The sequence below is a fragment of the Canis lupus genome, chromosome 30 (assembly GCF_003254725.2).
Source record: "Canis lupus dingo isolate Sandy chromosome 30, ASM325472v2, whole genome shotgun sequence".
NCBI lineage: Eukaryota > Metazoa > Chordata > Mammalia > Carnivora > Canidae > Canis > Canis lupus.
The window spans coordinates 27,727,189-27,746,519 of NC_064272.1; the positions used below are offsets into that span (position 1 = coordinate 27,727,189).

Consider the following 19,331-nt stretch of genomic DNA (forward strand, 5'->3'; position numbering starts at 1 on the left):
CCTTAGCCTGTCCTGGATCTGCACCATGCCTCCTACTCCATTTCCTCCAAAAGACACAAGGAACAGGTGGGACCATGGTCGACTGGCTGCTTCCCAGGCCAGACCCTGTTAGCCACAACAGAAGCTTACCTGTGCCTCTCCTGTCCATCACTCAGGGATGCCTACTGCCTCTTTCCCTACTGCCACCCCTGGCCCCATGGCCTTTCAAGACATTGATTGCCAAAGTCCTCTTCCAGTGTCCGAAGTCATCTATTTATTTTATTCCTCTACCATCGTGGTCTTTATATTGTTATTTACTCCTGCTATTCTTTAAAGCACTTCTTAAAAGACCTTAAAGACCTATTGCTGAGACCCCCAGGTACAGCTAGGAAATAGGTTTTATTGTTCTTCAGACTCCTAGTGTCTTCATGCTGAATGAGCCCTTAGCAGTCATTTCTCAGAGGAGGGAACTGAGCCCAGAAGGCTGGATGGCTTTCCAAGGACCCCATAGTGTGTTCATAGCAGTTCAGGACCTGTGATGGGAAATTACCAAAAATAAATTCTATAAAATAATTTTCATAAAATAATTAGCACTATTCCTGTCATTGACTTCTCTGTGGAGTCAGGCATCATAGGGCAGTCAAAATCCTTCACCCATGACAGTGGACAGAGCTGGGTTTTGACTCCACCTCTTTATTGACTATAGGCAGGCCCACCACCAATATTTGCAAGACCCAGGCAAGGACACAAATGAAGGCTCCATGCCACACGCCTCGATACTGAAATTATAAAATATACATATAACAAAATGTTAAACGTGTGAATTCTACCCTCCGATCTCAACAAACATACCTTCATAATGACCTAGAAGGCCAGCTTTGAGAATTTTCAGGCTACTTGGAGTTCTGCTCTGATGTGATAAAATGAGTAGACCCAGCCTCTAGCTCCTCCTCTGTCTGTACATGACCCTCCCTTCTCTTCCCATCCTCTCCCCACTCAGCTCTATCCTGCATCATAAGAAGCCTCATGTGTATGTGTGCAGAATGCTAGCCCACACACCCCTGCCAACATGACCCCCTTGGCAACCCCGAGGCCTAGGAATACACATCAACACCCCAGTACTCGCTGAGGAGTATGAACCCAGGAAAGAGGCTGTGAAAGAAGGCTCGAGGCTATTTGGACAGAGAATTCCAGGGTTCTAGGTACCTGGAGCATCATCCAGTTGGTAAGCACATCCCTTGCCCCTGGAACTCTTTACTTCATGGAGAGTGACGTGGCCAGAGGAAGGCCAAAGCTAGGTCCTCTAGAGCATGAGGCCCACAGTGCAGACCCCACTTGCTTAAGGGAAGGGAGACTTGCCATGAGATTTTAGGCAAACATTAAATCCTTTGTCCAAAAAATAGGACTGTTGCCTACTTTGCAGAGTGGGTTTGAGGATCAAATGAAATACTTTATATAAAAAAACCTAGCACAGAGTAGGTACTCAACTTCCTCTTCCTTTTTCTCTACCACTACTCCCTCCCTGCACCCCCCACCCCCACCCTTTTTCTTTTCTCTATAAAGCCTCAGTGGGATTGGGATTGGCACACTTAATTATGGTGGCTCTGGGAAAGGGTCATTGTCCCCCTTTCCTGCAGGAGACATGTGACGCTTTGAGTTCTTTGTCCATTTATAAAGTATTCTTGGGTCTTCCTGATGTTAAGTAAGGAGAGATACTATGGCTTACAGAGTGGGTTAGAAAACTCATACTACTCCCTGGCTTGCTAATGAGAAGCTTTAAAAAGTCCTTTGGGTCCTGACCAAAAACTCTTGGCTTTTCCTTGGCAGAAACTTGATTTCCTGTGAGATGTCAAAACTTGCCACTTAGCTTAACTCGCAGAAGTTTATATTTCATTCTATCTGGTTTTGAAATGGATGAGAGACACTTCCTTCGTGTTGTCCTCAGCAGAAATGCACACGTCTGTGTAACTTGCTCTCAGTTGGCTTAAGCCTGAGGGTCTATTGAGGGATTCAAGACGCTGTCAAGTTCAGATTTCTCTGGAAGCCCTCCTCTTCTCCAAAAATCCTTTTTAGGAAAAGCCTTGACATCTCATCTTTGTTCCCTGTGACTTAAGCCTGCCTTTATGAATGTTGTTGCTGCATAGACAGCAGCTCAACCTTAACTCCTAAAAACCAGATCCTGGCCCAGAGGTCAAACCCCCCACTGTCTTGTGTCCCCCCCCCCCCAGCCCACACCTTACCTGGAGTTCTTGAGGTTGGGTCTCTTAGAGATACTTGTCTTTGCTATTAATAAAATTTTCCAAATCTTCTCCCTTGCATCCAGTTATTAAGGAATGGAGTTTAGCCTCCAGTCACTCAAACTTGTCCATTCTTCAGTTTTACATTGTTTAGGATCAAGGTGAGAGATCCAGGATTTCTCTGGGGAGAAGTGGCCACAAAATTAATAAAACATGTATGTTGCTTTCCTTATGTGAAATGTTTTCCATAAGTTGGATTAATACATGTTTTCCTCCAACTTTTACCCAGACTACATTCATCTTGTTTTCCCATCTCAAAATGTACTCTCCTTTGAGCTGTATGTGATATAACCAATTCATGATCATTTCTATCTTGATTCCATCCATTTGGCAAATATTCATTGAGCACTTCCTAAGGGAAGGCACTGTGTTAGGTACTGTGAGTGATACAGAGTTATGAGACATGACCTCTGCTCTCAACTTTTCAAAACAATCTTGGCTTAGCTATTCTTTCTCTTGAGGTGTTTTTTCTTTCCCACATGTGCCCAAAGTCAGTGATTCTTTCCTAGAAACAGAACCATGTCTATGCAGCTCCTTGTGCATTCGAATAAGAAAGCATTCACATAATGGGTACTCTGCATCCAGCCCTGAGCCCCCGGTAGCATGGACATACAAGGGCAAACCAAGTCATGAGCTGCTCCTCAATGATGTAGCTGCAAAGATAGTTATACAGCATCTGTAAAGCAAATGCCCAGATATAAACAAATGCAAACTTTTATAGTCAGATGATTATTTTATTTTTTAAAAGATTTTTATCTATTTATTCATGACAGACAGAGAGAGAGAGGCAGAGACACAGGCAGAGGGAGAAGCAGGCTCCATGCAGGGAGCCCGACATGGGACTCGATCCCGGGTCTCCAGGATCAAACTCTGGGCTGAACGTGGCACTAAACTGCTGGGCCACCAGGGCTGCCCTAGTCGATGATTTTTATATTTTGATAGCCAAAATTTAAATTTGACAATAAGAGTATCTACTAATTTTTCACATATACATAGCCTAAAACTCAGTGATCCAGCTTAAATATGTATTAATATATATAACATATATTAAACATATATTTAGCAAATATATATATGTGAACATATATTCATCAAAAGACACCTAAAAGAATTTTCATGACAGCATTCTTGAAAAAAGCTCTGTACTGGAATCCACTCAAGTGCCATTGGCATCTGGTAGAAGGAATAAATAAATGGTTGTGTAATCATATAATGGAATACTATACAGCAATGGGGATGAACAATCTATCTGAATATGTGATAATATCGACGAACCTCACAAAAATATTTAGCTACAACAACCAGAAAAAAAATGTTTTTCCATTTCTAGAAAATACAAAACAGACAAAAGTATTCTCTGCTTTTGCAAGTCAGGATAGTGGTTACTTTGGGGGAACAGTGACTGGACTTCTGGGGCTGGGAATGTTGTCTTTCTTGATCTAGGCACTAGGCAGGTTGGTGTGTTCAGTTTCTGATCCTTTGTTTACTTTTCTGCATGTATATTATACTTCATCTAAAAGTTTTAAAGATCCACCAACTTAAAAATAGTTAGAACTTGGGGTGCCTGGGGGGGTTCAGTCATTTAAGCAGCCAACTCTTGATTTTGGCTCAGGTTTGATTTCCGGGTCCGAGGATCGAGTCCCACGTAGTGCTCTACACTCAGCAGAGAGTCTGGTTGTGGATTCTCTCTCTCCTTCTTCTGCCCCTCCCACCACTTCTCTCTCTCTCTCCCTTTCTCTCAAATAAATAAATTTTTTTTTTCAAAAAATAGCTGGAACTCTGAATTGCAAATCAAGAAGCCTGAGTCTTGCTTTTTTTTAAATTTTTTATTTATTTATGATAGTCACAGAGAGAGAGAGAGAGAGAGAGAGAGGCAGAGACACAGGCAGAGGGAGAAGCAGGCTCCATGCACCGGGAGCCCGATGTGGGATTCGATCCCGGGTCTCCAGGATCGCACCCTGGGCCAAAGGCAGGCACCAAACCGCTACACCACCCAGGGATCCCCAAGAAGCCTGAGTCTTAGACCTGATTCTGATGATTATTATTTACTCAAACCCTTGAGCAAATCATGCTGGGCAGTGTTTAATGTTGTGTTGATCATGCTCTAGGATTTTTCATCAGTGAGAGGAAGCGAAGGCTTTCTTCCTATGTTCCCAGCTAGATGCTTTATTATATACGGAGAAACCTGATATACCAAGAGGCAGGTGTGGGCTTCTTTGCATTATTTCACTGTATATTTAGAAGCCTGATTTAAATTGATGTAAATTCATTTTGTGCAGTCTAGCGTTTTCAATGTAGGCTCTGACTTGCTCTTTGAATCATGCCTTCCGTGCACTGTTTATTCCCTCCAGCTCCTCCATCTGAATGTCTTACCTTATGATGTTATGGTATTTGGCCCCGAAAATATCAAACACAATATAGCATCTGCCAGGACGATGGAAGCTTGATTGGTTATGTCCTGGGATGATGCACATGAATGCTAACGCTAGAGCCTGTTAGAGGAAATTCTACAAGAACCCTTTGGCCTGTTCTTAGTTCAGTTCTGAGTCTTAGAGACTGGGGCTTGTTCAAGGCTGGATTTGTCCTCTTCCTACACCCCCTGACCCCACAGTGCTGCATGACCAGGCAGTGGTGCCCACCTCCTGCCCAGGTCCCTTCCCAGGAGTTCTGCTCACCAGTGTTCCTGACCTCTGTCCCCCCTCATCTAATCTGTTCCTCTCTAACAGTCCCAATGGAAAGCACATGGGGCCTTCCCACTTACCATGTCTGCCTCCAAGTAGGGTTATAGGAAATTTTGCAACAGAACGGCTCCATTTCTCCATCCCCTGCTTATGTCACACACATGTGTCTACATATTTTATAAACTCCATGCTTCACCGTGATTATTTTTGCTCAGTCCAATGTCCTTGAAAGAGAGTTAAATAATTTTAAAATCTTACTTAGCTGTGAAGTTAACATTTCTGGAACTGTTTGTTCCTTTGCTTAGATCCATAATTGCCATCAAGGGCCATTTTCCTTCTGTCCATAGAACTTTCTTGGATGTGTTTATACAGCAGTTTTGCTGGTGATGGAGTCTTTCAGCATTGGTATATCTGAAAAGACTTTTTACCTCCCTTCAGCCTTGGAAAGTATTTTTGCTAGATACGGAATTCTAGGTTGATAGGTTTTTGTTTTGTTTTGTTTTAATTTCAACCCTTAAAAGATGTTGTTCTACTCTTCTGTCACATTTATTTCCAGAGAAAAATAACTGCTGTCATTCTTATCTTTGTTCCCCTGTCCATAACTGCTCTTCTTTCTCTCCACCACTGGTTTTGAGCAAAGTGATTACGCGCACCTTGACATAACTTTCTTCGTGATTCTCAAGCTCATGGTTTGTTGAGCTTCTCAGATAGGTGGGTTTAGTTTTTAATCAGGTTTGGCATATTCTTGGCCATTATTTCTTCAAGCAATCCTTTCTGTTTCCCAGCTCCCTCCATTCTCCTTAGGAGCCTTCTGTTACACATATCAGGCTGTTTTAAATTGTGTCCCGGCTTACTGATGCTCTGTCCATTTCCTTCCCATCTTTTTTTCTGTCTAGTTTCTATTGGATCATTTTCGATAGTTCCTATCACTGCCTTCAAGTTCACTATTCCATCTTCTGCAGTGTCCAGCCCTCCATTCATCCAACCTCAGATATGGTAGTTTTCATCTCTAGAAGTTTGATTTGAGTCTTTTTTTTTTTTTTTTCGTATCTTCCACACTACTACTTGACATTTTCCTTTTCCTTTAGCTTCTTGTATGTATGGAAAACAGTTATCATAACTGTGTTAATGTCCTTCCCCACTGACTCTAACATCACTGTCACTTCTGGGTCAGTCTCAATTGATGGATTTATCTCCTGCATGTGGGTATTATTTTCCTACTTCTTTGAAGGCCTAACCATTTTTTAATTTGATACCAGACATTATTGGACACTGGATATTTCTGGATTCCTATAAATCTTCTTAGGCTTTGTTCTGGGACACAGTTGAATTACCTGGAAACAGCATATTGCTCTTAGGTCTTGCTTTTATTATTTGTTAGGCAAATCTGGAGCAGTATCCCACCTAGAATGAGTTATTCCCCACTACTGAAGCAGAACTCCTATGTATTCTCCCCTGTGAATTAAGAGGTTTTCAGTCTGGCTTGTGGGAACAGGCAATATTTTCAGTGCTACGTGACCTCTGAGGATTGTTCCTCCTAATCCTGTAGGGTGGTTCTTTTTCCAGCCCTGAGTAGTTTGTTCCTATGAATGTACTGTTCATATGTACTTAGATGGCTCCTTTATCGTTCTCTGCAATTTCTCTCCATGCAGCTTTTTCCTACCTAGTATTCTTACCCTGTAAAATCTAGTCGCCTTGGCCTCCCTGGACTCTCAGCTCCATCTTTTCATCTCAGAGAGACCACTAGGACTCCACCCGGGTCCCCTCTCCCTGCACCCCTAGAAAACACACAACAAGCTAGGATAATTACAGAGCTCACCTCTACAATGGTTTCCCTTCCTTGCCTGTTGTTCAATGTCTTGAAAACTATTGTTTCATATATTTTATCCAATTTTTTAGTTATTTCAAGTTGGTGGGTACATTCAGTCCCTGCTAATCCGTCTTGGCTAGAACAGAAATATGTAAAGCCAGTTTACTTGAAGATGTTTATGACTTCTAATGGTTTTTTTTTTTTTTTTTGACTTCTAATGTTTTCCTCATAATCTGGTAGAGTTTGCAAGGCTAGTATATGTTAAACTTTTATTTTGAAATATTTTAAAAGTTACAAAAGAGTTGCAAATATAGTAGAGAATTCTGGTACACCCTTCACCCTTCACCCAGCTTCCCCTCATGTTAGCATTTTTTTATTTGTACTTTCTTTTAGTGCACAAGTCATGAATGCTAATGGTAAAAAAAAAAAAAAGAAAGAAAATATAAAGAATAAGTATGCTTTAATGTTATAGTTTATATTTGCGAACATAAATAATAGAATAATCACATTATGAATTTTCTTTCCATGTTAATATATATTGGGGAGGAGGGGACACTTCTTCTTTTCACGTTCCTACTATAGCAAATAGAAGGGGGAGTATCTCTTCTTCCTTGGAGTGTTGGAAGGACCACAACCTCCTGTCTTTTGTTCTATGCCCTCACTTACTTGCTGGGCAGAAACAGATCTTTTTTTAAAAAATGATTGCTTGAGGGCAGCCTAGGTGGCTCAGTGGCACCCAGGCTGGCTGGCTAGTGCAGCCTTCAGCCCAGGGCCTGATCCTGGAGACCCGGGATCGAGTCCCACGTCAGGATCCCTGCATGGAGCCTGCTTCTCCCTCTACCTGTGTCTCTGCCTCTCTCTCTCTCTCTCATGAATAAATAAATAAAATCTTTAAAAAAAAAAAGAAAAAATGATTGATTGGTTGATTGATTGAGGAGAGTGAGAGAGTGCGTGCACACATGGGTGTGAGTAGGGAGGGGCAGAGGGGGAGGGAGAGGGACAAGCAGACTTTGTGCTGAGTGCAGCGCAATACAGGACTGATGTTCAGCTCTATCTCAGGACCCTGAGATCATGACCTGAGCCAAACCAAGAGTCAGAGATTTAACCTACTGAGCTACCCAGGTACTCCCAGAAATAGCTCTCATGGTAAGGCCCAACATTGGGCCACATTTTTGCTAGTGTGCAGGGTTTAACATGTTAAAAGTTCAGCTCTTACAAGGTGGGCTCATTTGACCTCTCCATGTGGTGAACTGCCCCAGGGCAAGGCCCAGCACCTGCTTCTCTTATCTTCCCCCTTCTGCCATAATCAAGCCAATGAGACAGGCCAATAGTCCAAGAAGCCAGCTGTGGAATGGGACTCAGTCAATTCTGGGGGTCCAGCTCTCCCTATAGTCAAGTCCTTAGGTCTCTATCCGGGGGTAAAAGGAAGCTCTACCTTGACTTCCAGTCCAAGTCTTGTTGTCCCAGCCAGCTTATCAAGACAGCCCCACACTCGTGGCCATGGGTACTTGCCAAATCAGTAATAAAGCTATTATTTGACTCCCATTAGCCTAGTGATTTTCCATTGGCTAGTATCCTCAGGACAGAGGGGCAAATGGTAAGATTTGTGTACCCAACCTCACATCCAGACGCCCAGAAATATGCTTTACATCATCATTTTTAATGGCAATACAGCCCTACTTTGTATACTCAGTAACTCAATTGAGTAATAACTTATGCTGATAATCTGTATAATTCTCTGTCATTGTACATTTAGCATATTTTCATTTTCTTGCTATTATAAACAATATTGTGATAATCATTTATACATATATGTATTCATAGTTGTCTAATTTCCTTCTTTTTAAAAAAGATTTTATTTATTTATTTATTTACTTACTTACTTACTTATTTACTTACTTATTTATTTGAGAGAGAGGGAGGAGAGAAAGCAAGCACAAGTGGGGAGAAGTAGCAGAGGGGGAGGGAGAAGCAGACTCCCCACTGAGCAAGGAGCCCAACATGGGGCTTGATCCCAGGACCCCGGGATCATGACCTGAGCCAAAGGCAGACACTAAACTGGCTGAGCCACCCAGGTGCAACAAATTATTTTCTTATACCTGTCTTTCAGATAAGCTCTACCAACTGAGTATTGATGCCTATAGCTAATCTTGAAATCTCACAGATAGATCTCCCTTAAGCCTGGATAAATAATCCAGAAAATTCTCTTCAGTTATGTTTTCATAGAAAGATCATTTTTAAATGTCAGAAATGCAGAGAATGAGCAATTAAAAATAAATTTTGACTCTATTATATAAAAATACGCCATTTTAAGTGAGACTTAAACACACAATTTACAGCAACATAAAAGACACAAAATCTCCAGTTCAGTGTGGTAAGTTTCATGCGAACCTTTGACTCTTTGCTTTTACTACAACATTTAGTGTAGGTTGTCACTCAAGCCCAAATAGAAAGGAACCCTCTGATTTACCTTTTATTTGTGTAAAAATAATCATCTTGGAGACATTCCTATTTTTAAGGTATGGAAATTGAGGGTTTTAGGGAAGTCTGGCAGCCAAACTTCTTTCACAGTGTTCTTTTAAGTTTTGTTTCTCTGTAATGGATTTGCCTCTCTCACTGTCTACTCAGGACTTACCTCAGATGGACTACCCTGTCCATGCAGACTCCAAGTCTGTGCCATACCTTTGCTTTCAGTACACAGAAAGAGAATAGCAGCCAGGCCACTCACCATCCCCAGGGCATAGCACCTGACACAGGGCAGGCACTTGCAAACATTTATCCAGTTTCTTACAGCAAACACTGCACCCAGCCACAGGCTGAGACCTCAAGAATGTGCTCTTCCAAGAAAGACTGTTGTGCTAACTAGTTCCTGAGCATTACCCTGGCTCTGTTCCCATGAGGAATTTGATCATGAGTTCAGAGGCTACACTGCAGGCACAGTGCAAAAATGTCTCTAGATATGCATGTTGGTTTGAACAAAAGAGAATCACAAGACCCCATTTCAGGAGAGGACTTTGGTAGGGGGTGGGGGGGTTCCCAAGTTGACTACTTTGAGGCATTGAAAACTCCAGGTTTCTATGATGGGGGCTATTTCTTCAGAGCTGAATTATTAAAAGAAGCTGGGTGGGGTGCAGGGGCCATTCCATTCTGTCCACCCTGTAAGCCTAGAATCACTGCTGGTCTGGCCTGTGTGTGCAGCAAGGGAAGGAGCCCCAGAGCGAATCTTCCCACCAGAACCAAGAGTCCATGATCCACACCAGGGCAATGTGGGAAGAGACATAGAAAGGTCAGTAATACAGAGAGGTCTGAGAAAAGAGGTTGTGTAGACTAAGGACCCGGGATCCTGAAGGCCCTCAATAAGGGGATGGCTTTCATTGCTTAGATCATAAGAAAGAATGACTTTCCTAGTCTAAGTAATCTCTCCATCTCTTCCACTGTCTTCCTCTTCCTCTACCCTCTCAAATGCTCCTTCCTACTCTAAGCTTTCTCATGGAGTTATCCCTCTGACACTTCCACAAGGATCCCAACATGCCCAAGGCCAAACCCAAACCAGGCCTGCCCCTTAGCCTGTGACCTCCACATTCTGGGGTCAGAACATGGGCTCTGACCTCACCAGAATCACGGACCTATTTGTCTCTCCTTCTCCATCACCCTCATGCCACCAAGGTCTATTAGCTCTATCCCTGACATGCTTCTTAGACTAGCCCTTCCCTTCATCTGACCATCCCAACACTGGCACAGACTCATCCCGTCTCCCTGGACAATTGCAGTCTTCTCCAGCCTGGCCTCCATGACTCCAGTCCTGCTCTTCTCTGCACCAGACATCACAGTGATGCCATGATTACTTAGAAAATGCCAAGTCTCACAATACGCATCCGGCTTCCAAATCTGCTATGGCTAACGTCCAAGATCTCCAGCAGGCATTCACCATGTACTGCCCAGTGTAGGGCTCACAATCCTAGTGTGAATATCCTGTGTTAAAGTGTTCCACGTGGGTTACCACTTGTTCAACATTCTGCATCTGGTATTTCTTTTCTCGGCCAGTCCCACGGGATTTCAGTCTTCTCATTTCTAATAGTTCTTCTCTTTCTTCAAAATAAATAAAGAGCGTTCTTCATTGTAGAGTTTCAAATCTGTCTAACTGCCCTCTCCTTTAATGTTTAATTAATATTTCTTCCACAATTTCTCAAAGTTCCTACCATAGTTTATTTTTATACTTCTTACAACGTTCAAATCCATAATTAAACAAATAAGAGCTCCAAAGACATAAAATTCTTTGATTAAGTAAATATACAGCCCCAAATACCTGCATTTCACACACTTTCATGTGTGTGAAACACACATGGTTCAAAAAACATTACACAGAGTGGGAATTCTAAGTTTAAATTCAAGAAGGTTAACTACCTAAATGATCAGAAATGTATACACTTCTTATAAACAGCTCTGTACTTGCCTGTCACCTCCCAGTGTCAACATTTACAAATTAACAGACATGCTTCTTGCATGATCACTGGATGTTTTGTATTCTTTGGCAGAAGAAATCAAGGTAAAAAATGTGACCAGATGAACTCTGAGAAAAAAGACTCAGTGTTTCATGTAGTCATATCACAGCCTGGAGCCCATTGTGTTTTAGTGAGGAGTGGCTCAGCCTGTCTCCGGTTACCCAAGTACAGTTTGGGCATTAGAGGGTGCTCCGTAAATGCCGTGGGGCCTTGGAGAGGGACAGTGCTGATATTTTTACAGCCAAGCATGCTGTCTCTAACACAGGACTGAGACACAGCCCCTCAAAAAGAATAATTGCTCTTCTTGACATAACCTCAAAATTTGGGAGTATTTCCCCAAACATCTGTGTCTCCCTTTCTGGTCCAGGGGTCCAAGAACTTATGTTACAAGCATTTACCTTCCCCCACCTTTTCCAGTACTTGCCATGAGAAATCCAATGATATTGGTCAGGTGCTTCCTTTCCTTGGTCCTAGAACTACATTGTTTCAAACCCTAGGAGACTTCTCTAGAACTGATCTCTTGAGAAAGCCAACCAGGTCTACCATATATGCTTCTTCTTGACCAATACCTACATCAGCCTAGTCTAAGATGGTAACATGACTTTTCCCACCTGGCCACCGCCCCTGGCACCTGGCACGGTGCCTGCCCTCAGTTGGCGCTCAATGCATGCTTATTGAATGAATGACTGAGAACCAAGTGAATACTCCTGTGACTCAGTGCAGACCATTTTATGTGTTAAAACCAGCTTCCTTGGACATATTTCTTCACGAGTCAACCATGGCTGGGTTAACGTGACTCAGGATTAATCAGTGACTAGACTCCAAGCCTCTGGAGGCAGGAAGGCAGAAGAGCAGACTTCCTGCCTGAACACTAGGCCGCAATTTGCCTGTGTGAAAAAAAAGACCATATGAACTCCTGACCTCTCTTCTTTTTATTCCGCTGTCCCTTGGAGCCCACGTAGGAGAGACAAGCTGCTGTCATCTACCAGGCAGCCCGGCTCAGCTGCTTGGTGTTGGGTCACAAGCAGGGAACCATAAACCATACACAAATCCTTGGGCTGTTGTCATTGTTGAAATTTCTAGAGAGGCCTCTCTAGACCAGAGCTGGCTCCATGCAGGAACATTTCCTCAACACCCCCTGCCAAAGCCCATGCCACTGAAGATCAGTCTCGAAGGCTCTAAATAGTGGAGTTGCTCCGTCATGAGGCTGCCATCGAGCTGAGCTGTCATTTTTGACTCTGAGCTGTCTAATATAACATAGGTGTCAAGATGAGGCCTGGCAGTTAGCAGGGTGTGTACTTGCCTCTGCTCGGCCTTCTGCTTTCCACTAGTCACAGAGTCCACACGGAGGTAAGGCTGCTCTTTGAGTCCTGCTCTGTCACTCAGGGCAAAAGGTTAAGCTAGGCTGTAAGATCAGATGCTGTTTCATTTTAAATGTAGCAGGTTACTCCTCACTCACTGAACAAGTGTTGAGCGCCTACTAAGTGCTCGCAAGGCGGTAAGGGAACATTCAACGTGGCTCCTGCTCTCACATAACTTGCATTTTAATGTAACCTGCTGATAAACACTATGATAAGAGAAATGGGAAATGGTATATGATCTACCTTTTTTCTTCTTTCATTGGGCAGTATTCATAGAGAAACTCATGGCCTATCCACCATACAACCTAACAAACAATGACAAAGTGGACACTGATAAAACCATGACCCAAGTCTAGATTGAGGATAGTTGCTAATACCCCAGAGGCCCTCTGTCTGCTTCTCCCTAATCAAAAGCAAATCGCACCCCCAGCCCCCCACTATGGTTTCCATTCTCCTGCCTTTTGAAGTGATCATTTTCTGCCTTTTCTTTTTGTTTTATCCCTGTGTATGCATCACTAAAGAATGGAGCTTAATTTGGTCTGTTCTAGGTATGGAGTCCTCCTCTACATTTTCCTTAGCATCTGGCTTCTTTCATTCAAACCATTTTTTGTGAGATTCATTCATTTGGTTATGCAGGGTTATAGTTTGTTCACTTTAATTGCTGTACAGTGTTCTATCATATTACTATATAACAGTGTGTCCCTTCAACACTGACGAGCAATTGTATTGTTTCCTAGTCTTATCTGTACACAGTGGGGTCATGTGATAGGTGTGTCAGCTTTAGTGGCTATAGCCAAACAGTCCCACAGCGGAACCCTATTCCTTACGTGTCCATCCTCAGTATATGTGAGTTCCTGTAGCTCCACGTCCTTACCTGCACTTGATACTATCTCATTTTTTACTTTTTGCTATATTTTTCACCATAAAATATTTCATTGGGATTTTATGTAATACATCCCTGATTACTAAAGAGACCAAGAGATTTTTTTTTTTCATATGCTTTTGGACTGTTTGTGTTTCTTCTCCAATAATGTCTACTGTATCTTTGCCTATTTGTCTATTGAGTTGGTTTTTTCTCTTGATGATTCACAGTTATTTTTGTGTTCTGGATGCTAATTGTTTAATGGTGATTATATATGGGGCACATGTCTTCCCTTAATTTTAATTTTTTGTATGGTTTCATGAGGAAATTGCTAACTCTACGATGTAATTGTGTTTATTACCCTATATTTATGATTCCTACATCTTCAGTCTTGACTAAAAAAACTTCTTTGCACCTTGAAGTCATGCACATTTTATACTGTCTTCTAAATATTTTATAACTTTTCCTTTCATTTGTTTTTAATTTTGAAATAATTGTAAACTCAGGAAGTCGTAAAAATAGTGCATGAGTTCTGTGAACCCTTCCCTCAGCATTTATCAATGATGATATCTTATCTAACAATAGGTAAAACCTAGAAACTGACACTGGTAAATGCTGTTAACTACACTACAGACCCTATTTTAGTCTTCACCAGATTTTATATGCACTTTGTGTGTGTGTGTGTGTGTGGTTTTTATTCAATTTAACCCATGTATAGATTTGTCTTGCATTGTTTAGTGCTTAATCCACATGGAATCTAAAATGGAATTGCTTTTGTATATAGTGTGAAGCAAGGATCCTGTCTACCCCTCTCTCCCCATGGATAACCAATTGTTCTAGCATCATTCATTAAATAGTTCATCCTTTCCCCCACTGATATGCAATGCCTACTTTGTAATAAATTAAGTTTCCACATATGTTTAGGTCTGTTTCTTATCTCTCCTACTCCAATGGTCTATTTGTCTCTGCTCCTACATACTGTCTTAGTTACTTCATATGAGTATCTTGCTATATGGCAGTATCATTCCCAAGACTTTGCTCTTCTTCAGGAGTGTCTTAGCTACTCCTGACCTTTCTCTCTCCAGTGTAAATTTGGAATTGGTTTTTCAAGTTTTATGGATGCGTTTGTTAGGATTTTTATTGGAACATCATTGAACGGCATTGTGGAGAACTGCCATCTTTACAATAGTGAATCTCCCTACGCAAGGACATGACTTCACTCTTAATTTATCTGAGTTTTCTTCACTGCCTTTTAGGAAATTATTGCAATTTTCTCCATAAAAAGCCTGCATATATTTGTTTAGGTTTATTCCTAAGTAAACCTTTACTTTGCCTCTTTTGTTTCTTATATAAATCCTATCATTTCAAATACATTTCAAACTAATTATTGTTGGCATGTTGATGATATATGGTTGAATTTTGTGTATTGATTTTTTATCAATGTTGCTAAAGTATCCTATTAATTTTAAGAATCATTTATAATAATTCTAATAATTATTTATAAATTATTTTGGGTTTTCTGAGAAAATAATCATGCAGTCTGCAAATAAGGATGGTTTTACTTCCAATCCTTATTCCTTTTATTTATTCTTGTTGTTTTACAATTTACCTAAACAAAATTAGAGAAATAGTGATGGTACCATCTTTGTTTGAATTTGTAAAGAGAAAACATCTAACATTTCATCATTAAATATACTGCATGCATAAGCTTTTGCAGTTGCCTTAGATCAAGTTAATAAATTTCTTTCCCTTCCTACTTTATTTGTTCATTTCTTTTAACATCCCCAATCTTCTTTCTCACATATTTTTTTCTTCTTGCTAATGTATGTCTTCTAAAACTCCTTTAATAAAAAAAAGTCTCTTGCCAATGACCTGCCATGACTTTTGTCTCTCTGAAAACATTTTTAGTTTTACTTTCGCTCCAGTTCTTAGAAGAAAGGTCAGCACACATAAAAGTCTATGTCTTTTAACTTTTCCACTCAATATCCATTTTCTCTCCACCCTGAAAAGACAACTCTAATTTAATGTTGTGTTCAGGGACGCCTGGGGGGCTCAGCAGTTTAGCGTCTGCCTTCGGCCCAGGGTGTGATCCTGGAGTCCCCAGATCAAGTCCCACATTAGGGTCCCTGCACGGGATACACTTTTTATAGTGTAATATATTTTAACAGCAAACTTACAGGAACAGCACAAAAGACAAACAGCATTAGAAACATGTGCTTGCATATAGGACAACTAGAAAAGTATAGTGAATGGTTGGAATCTACTGTATGATAAAAATGTTACAAAGACCATTTAGCTGCCATCAATAAGAAATTTACTTGTTTTAGAAAAAATTCAGATTCTGGCATTGGCCATGTTTATAATTATTATAAAGTTGAACTGCTGAACTGTGTTCACTGAAACATTTTGACTTGCATTAATGGTTTTATGTCCCTGCATTTATATTAAAGATTCACACACAAATTAAAATGGGAAAGCTAAAAAAAAAAAAGAAAGAAAGAAAAGAAAATGGAAAAGCTGCCAATACCTGATTTCTTTACCCTAGCCTTCCACATGCAGTCATATACGTAAGTACCTATTGGCCCCATGGGAAGAAAATATCTAACATTCAGAACTACCAACAACAGGAAGAAGAGAATTTTTTTAATAGAATGAAATGTTTTCCATCATAGTGGATTCTTAAGCACATTCTCCATGTATGCGGCGTGCTAGCTGGATGTCTTTTGGCAGAATTGTTACGTTTGGCGTGTATAGCATGTAGGTTGGTATCTTCAAAAAGGTCCACCAGATAGGACTCACTTGCCTCCTGCCAAGCACTCTGGAAGCACAGATCTGTTTTGAAGCCCTGAGCAGTTTCTTGCACCAACAGCTGGAAAGGAAGTTTGTGGATCACAAGTTCAGTGGACTTCTGATAATGTCTAATTTCACAGACAATGGCAGTACTGGGTCTGTAATGATGTGGTTTTTTCACCCCTCCAGTAGAGGGCACGCTCTTGTGAGAGGCTTTTGTAGCCAGTGGCTTTCTAGGTGCTTTACCATATGAGGATTTGTGGACCGTCTGCTTTGCACGCCATGGTACAGAGACTTCCTTACTTACCCCATCTTCTCTTTTAGCTGGAGCTCAGTGAGCTGGAGGTGGTGACGGCATTAACGAGCAAGAGCGGTGTGGCAGTGACTGTGAGCCTATATCTTTTAACTTTATTGAGCTATAGTTCATATACATAAAATTCACCCATGTTTTGCATGCAATTCAGTGGTTTTTAGTGAGTTTACCAATATACCAGTTGTGTATACATGCATTACCATAATTGACTGTTAGAATATTTTTTTTAAAGATTTCACTTATTTATTTGAGAGAGAGGACACAAGCAGGGAGGGTGTCAGAGGGAGAGGAAGAAGCAGACTCCCCACGGAGCAGGGAGCCTGACAGGGGGCTCTATCCCAGAACCCCAGGATCATGACCTGAACTGAAGGCAGATGCTTAACCAACTGAGCCACCCAGGTGCCCCTATTAGACTTTTTGTATTATCCCAGTAAGACCATTTACACCCATTCATCCCACTCTCAGGCACAGGCAACCGCTAGTCTACTTTCTGTCTTCAACAATTTGCATTTTCTGGGCATTTCACAAAGATGGAATTCTATAATATGTGGTCTTTTCTGTCTGGGATCTTTCACTTAGCATTCCACTTAATATTCCATCGTATGAATATAGTTCATTTGATTTATCCATTCCCTAATTGGATGTTTCCACTTTGGGCTATTATGACTAATGATGCCATGAACATTATGCAAGTCTTTCTGTGACCATATGTTTTCATTTCTCTGAGAGTGGAAATGCTGAGTCATATGGTAAATTTAATTTTTAAGAAACTGCCAAATTGTATTTTCAAGCAGCTTCCCACCAGTAGTAGTATTTGAGGGTTTTGACTTCTCTACATCCTTGCCAGTGTTTGTTATTGTCTGTCTTTGATGGTAGCCATTGTAGTAGGTGTGAAATAGTAGCTCACTGTGGTTTTGATTTGCATTTCACTGGTGACTTTGAGCATCTTTTCATGTGCTCATATGCTATTGGGTTATCTTCTTTTTTTAAATTTTTTAAAATTTTAGTTTAATTCCATTATAGTTAACCCACAATGTTATATTAGTTTCAGGTGTGCAATATAGTGATTCAACAACTCCACATATCACCTGGTTTACATCACAAGTGCACTCCTTCATCCCCATCACCTGTTCCCACCAATCCTCTCACCCACCTCCCCTCTGGTAACCATCAGTTTGGTCTCTAGAGTTAAGAGTCCATTTCTTGCTCTCTCTCTCTCTTCTTTGCTCATTTGTTTTGTTTCTTAAATTCTACATATGAGTGAAATCATATGGTATTTATCTTTCACTGACTGACTTATTCACTTAGCATAACACTCTCTAGTTCTATCCATGCCATTGCAAATGGCAAGATTTCATTCTTTTTGTGGCTGAATAATATCTTGTTGTGTATATATACCGCATCGTCTTTATCCACTCATCTATCTATGGTGTCTTGGGCTGCTTCCATAATTCTGCTACTGCAAATAATGCTGCAATAAACATAGGGGTGTGTGTATTCCTTTGAATTAATGTTTTTGTATTTTGGGGATAAATACCCAGTAGTGTGATTGCTGGATTGTAGGGTAGTTATATTTTAACTTTTTGAGGAACCTCCATACTGTTTTCCACAGTGACTGCACCAGTTTGCATTCCCACCAACAGAGCACGAGGGTTCCTTTTCTTCCACATCCACACCAACACTTTTTTCTTGTGTTTTTTTGTTTTAGCAATTCTGACAGGTATGAGGAGGTGGTATCTCATTGTGGTTTTGATTTGCATTTCCCTGATAAGAAGATGCCAAGATTTAAGAATCCATACAAAATTCTAAGCCTTGCTCAGGATTCTTTTTCTTTTCTTTCTTTCTTTCTTTCTTTTTTCTTTCTTTTTTTTTTTTTTTTTTTTTTGGTAAAATGTCTTTCCAAATCTTTTGCCCACTTTTTGGTTGGGTTGTTTATCTTATTATTGACTTGAAAGAGTTTTGTATATTCCAGATACAAGTGTGTTATGGATTGAATGTTTGTCTCCCTTGAAAATTCATATGTTGAAATCCTAACCACTAGTGTGATGATGTTAGGAAATGGAAACTTTGGGAAGTACTAAGGCCATGAGGGTAGAGTCCTCATGAATGTCCTCATGAATGGGATTAGTGCCTCTATATAAGAGATCCCAGATTGCTTTCTAGCCCTCTCTCTGCAATGTGAAGATACAAGAAACCAGCTGTCACGAGAACCTTAACCATGTTATTTCTCCTATCTCAGACTTCCAGTTTCCAGAGTTTTGAGAATAAATTTAAGTTGTTTATAATCAATGGTATTTTGTTATAGTAGCCCAACCTAAGATAAAATCCTTTGCCAGATATGTGATTTACAAATATTTTTTCTCAGTCCATATCTTGCCTTTTACTTTGAGTATATGTCCCTTGGAACTTTATCTGTGGAATTCATTGAGGCCTGAATAGACATTGCATTGTTCCAGGAATGAATTGTGTTTACTTCTGGCAATCACCTGGGACACTTGCTTGATACAAGATGACTCCCCCACCAAGTTTCCTTTTCAGACAGTAGGAAAAGGAAGAAGGGCAGGACACACTTCTTTACTTTCAGGACAGATGAGGAAGCTGCACACTTACTCCCACTCACAATCCCAGGACTTAGTCATGTGGTCATCTACGGCTGGAAGGAAGGTTGGGAAATGTAGCCCTCACCTTGGGGGCTGTGTGCCCAGCTACAAATCCTTTGCAAAAGTGGTATCACAA

At 40.9% G+C, this 19,331-nt stretch overlaps 1 long non-coding RNA gene and 1 pseudogene across 1 annotated transcript; both read right to left on the reverse strand.

Moving 5' to 3' along the window:
- Window positions 1-230: 230 nt before the first annotated feature.
- On the reverse strand, window positions 231-9,625 carry LOC112675811 (uncharacterized). The gene is made up of 4 exons (XR_003146082.2): window positions 9,403-9,625; window positions 5,038-5,181; window positions 2,220-2,397; window positions 231-512 (listed from the first exon to the last, which is right to left on the reverse strand). It is a non-coding gene; the product is annotated as an uncharacterized LOC112675811 (long non-coding RNA).
- A 6,546-nt stretch (window positions 9,626-16,171) lies between these two features.
- Window positions 16,172-16,728, reverse strand: LOC112675521 (histone H3.3A-like; annotated as a pseudogene).
- Between the last annotated feature and the right edge of the window lie 2,603 nt (window positions 16,729-19,331).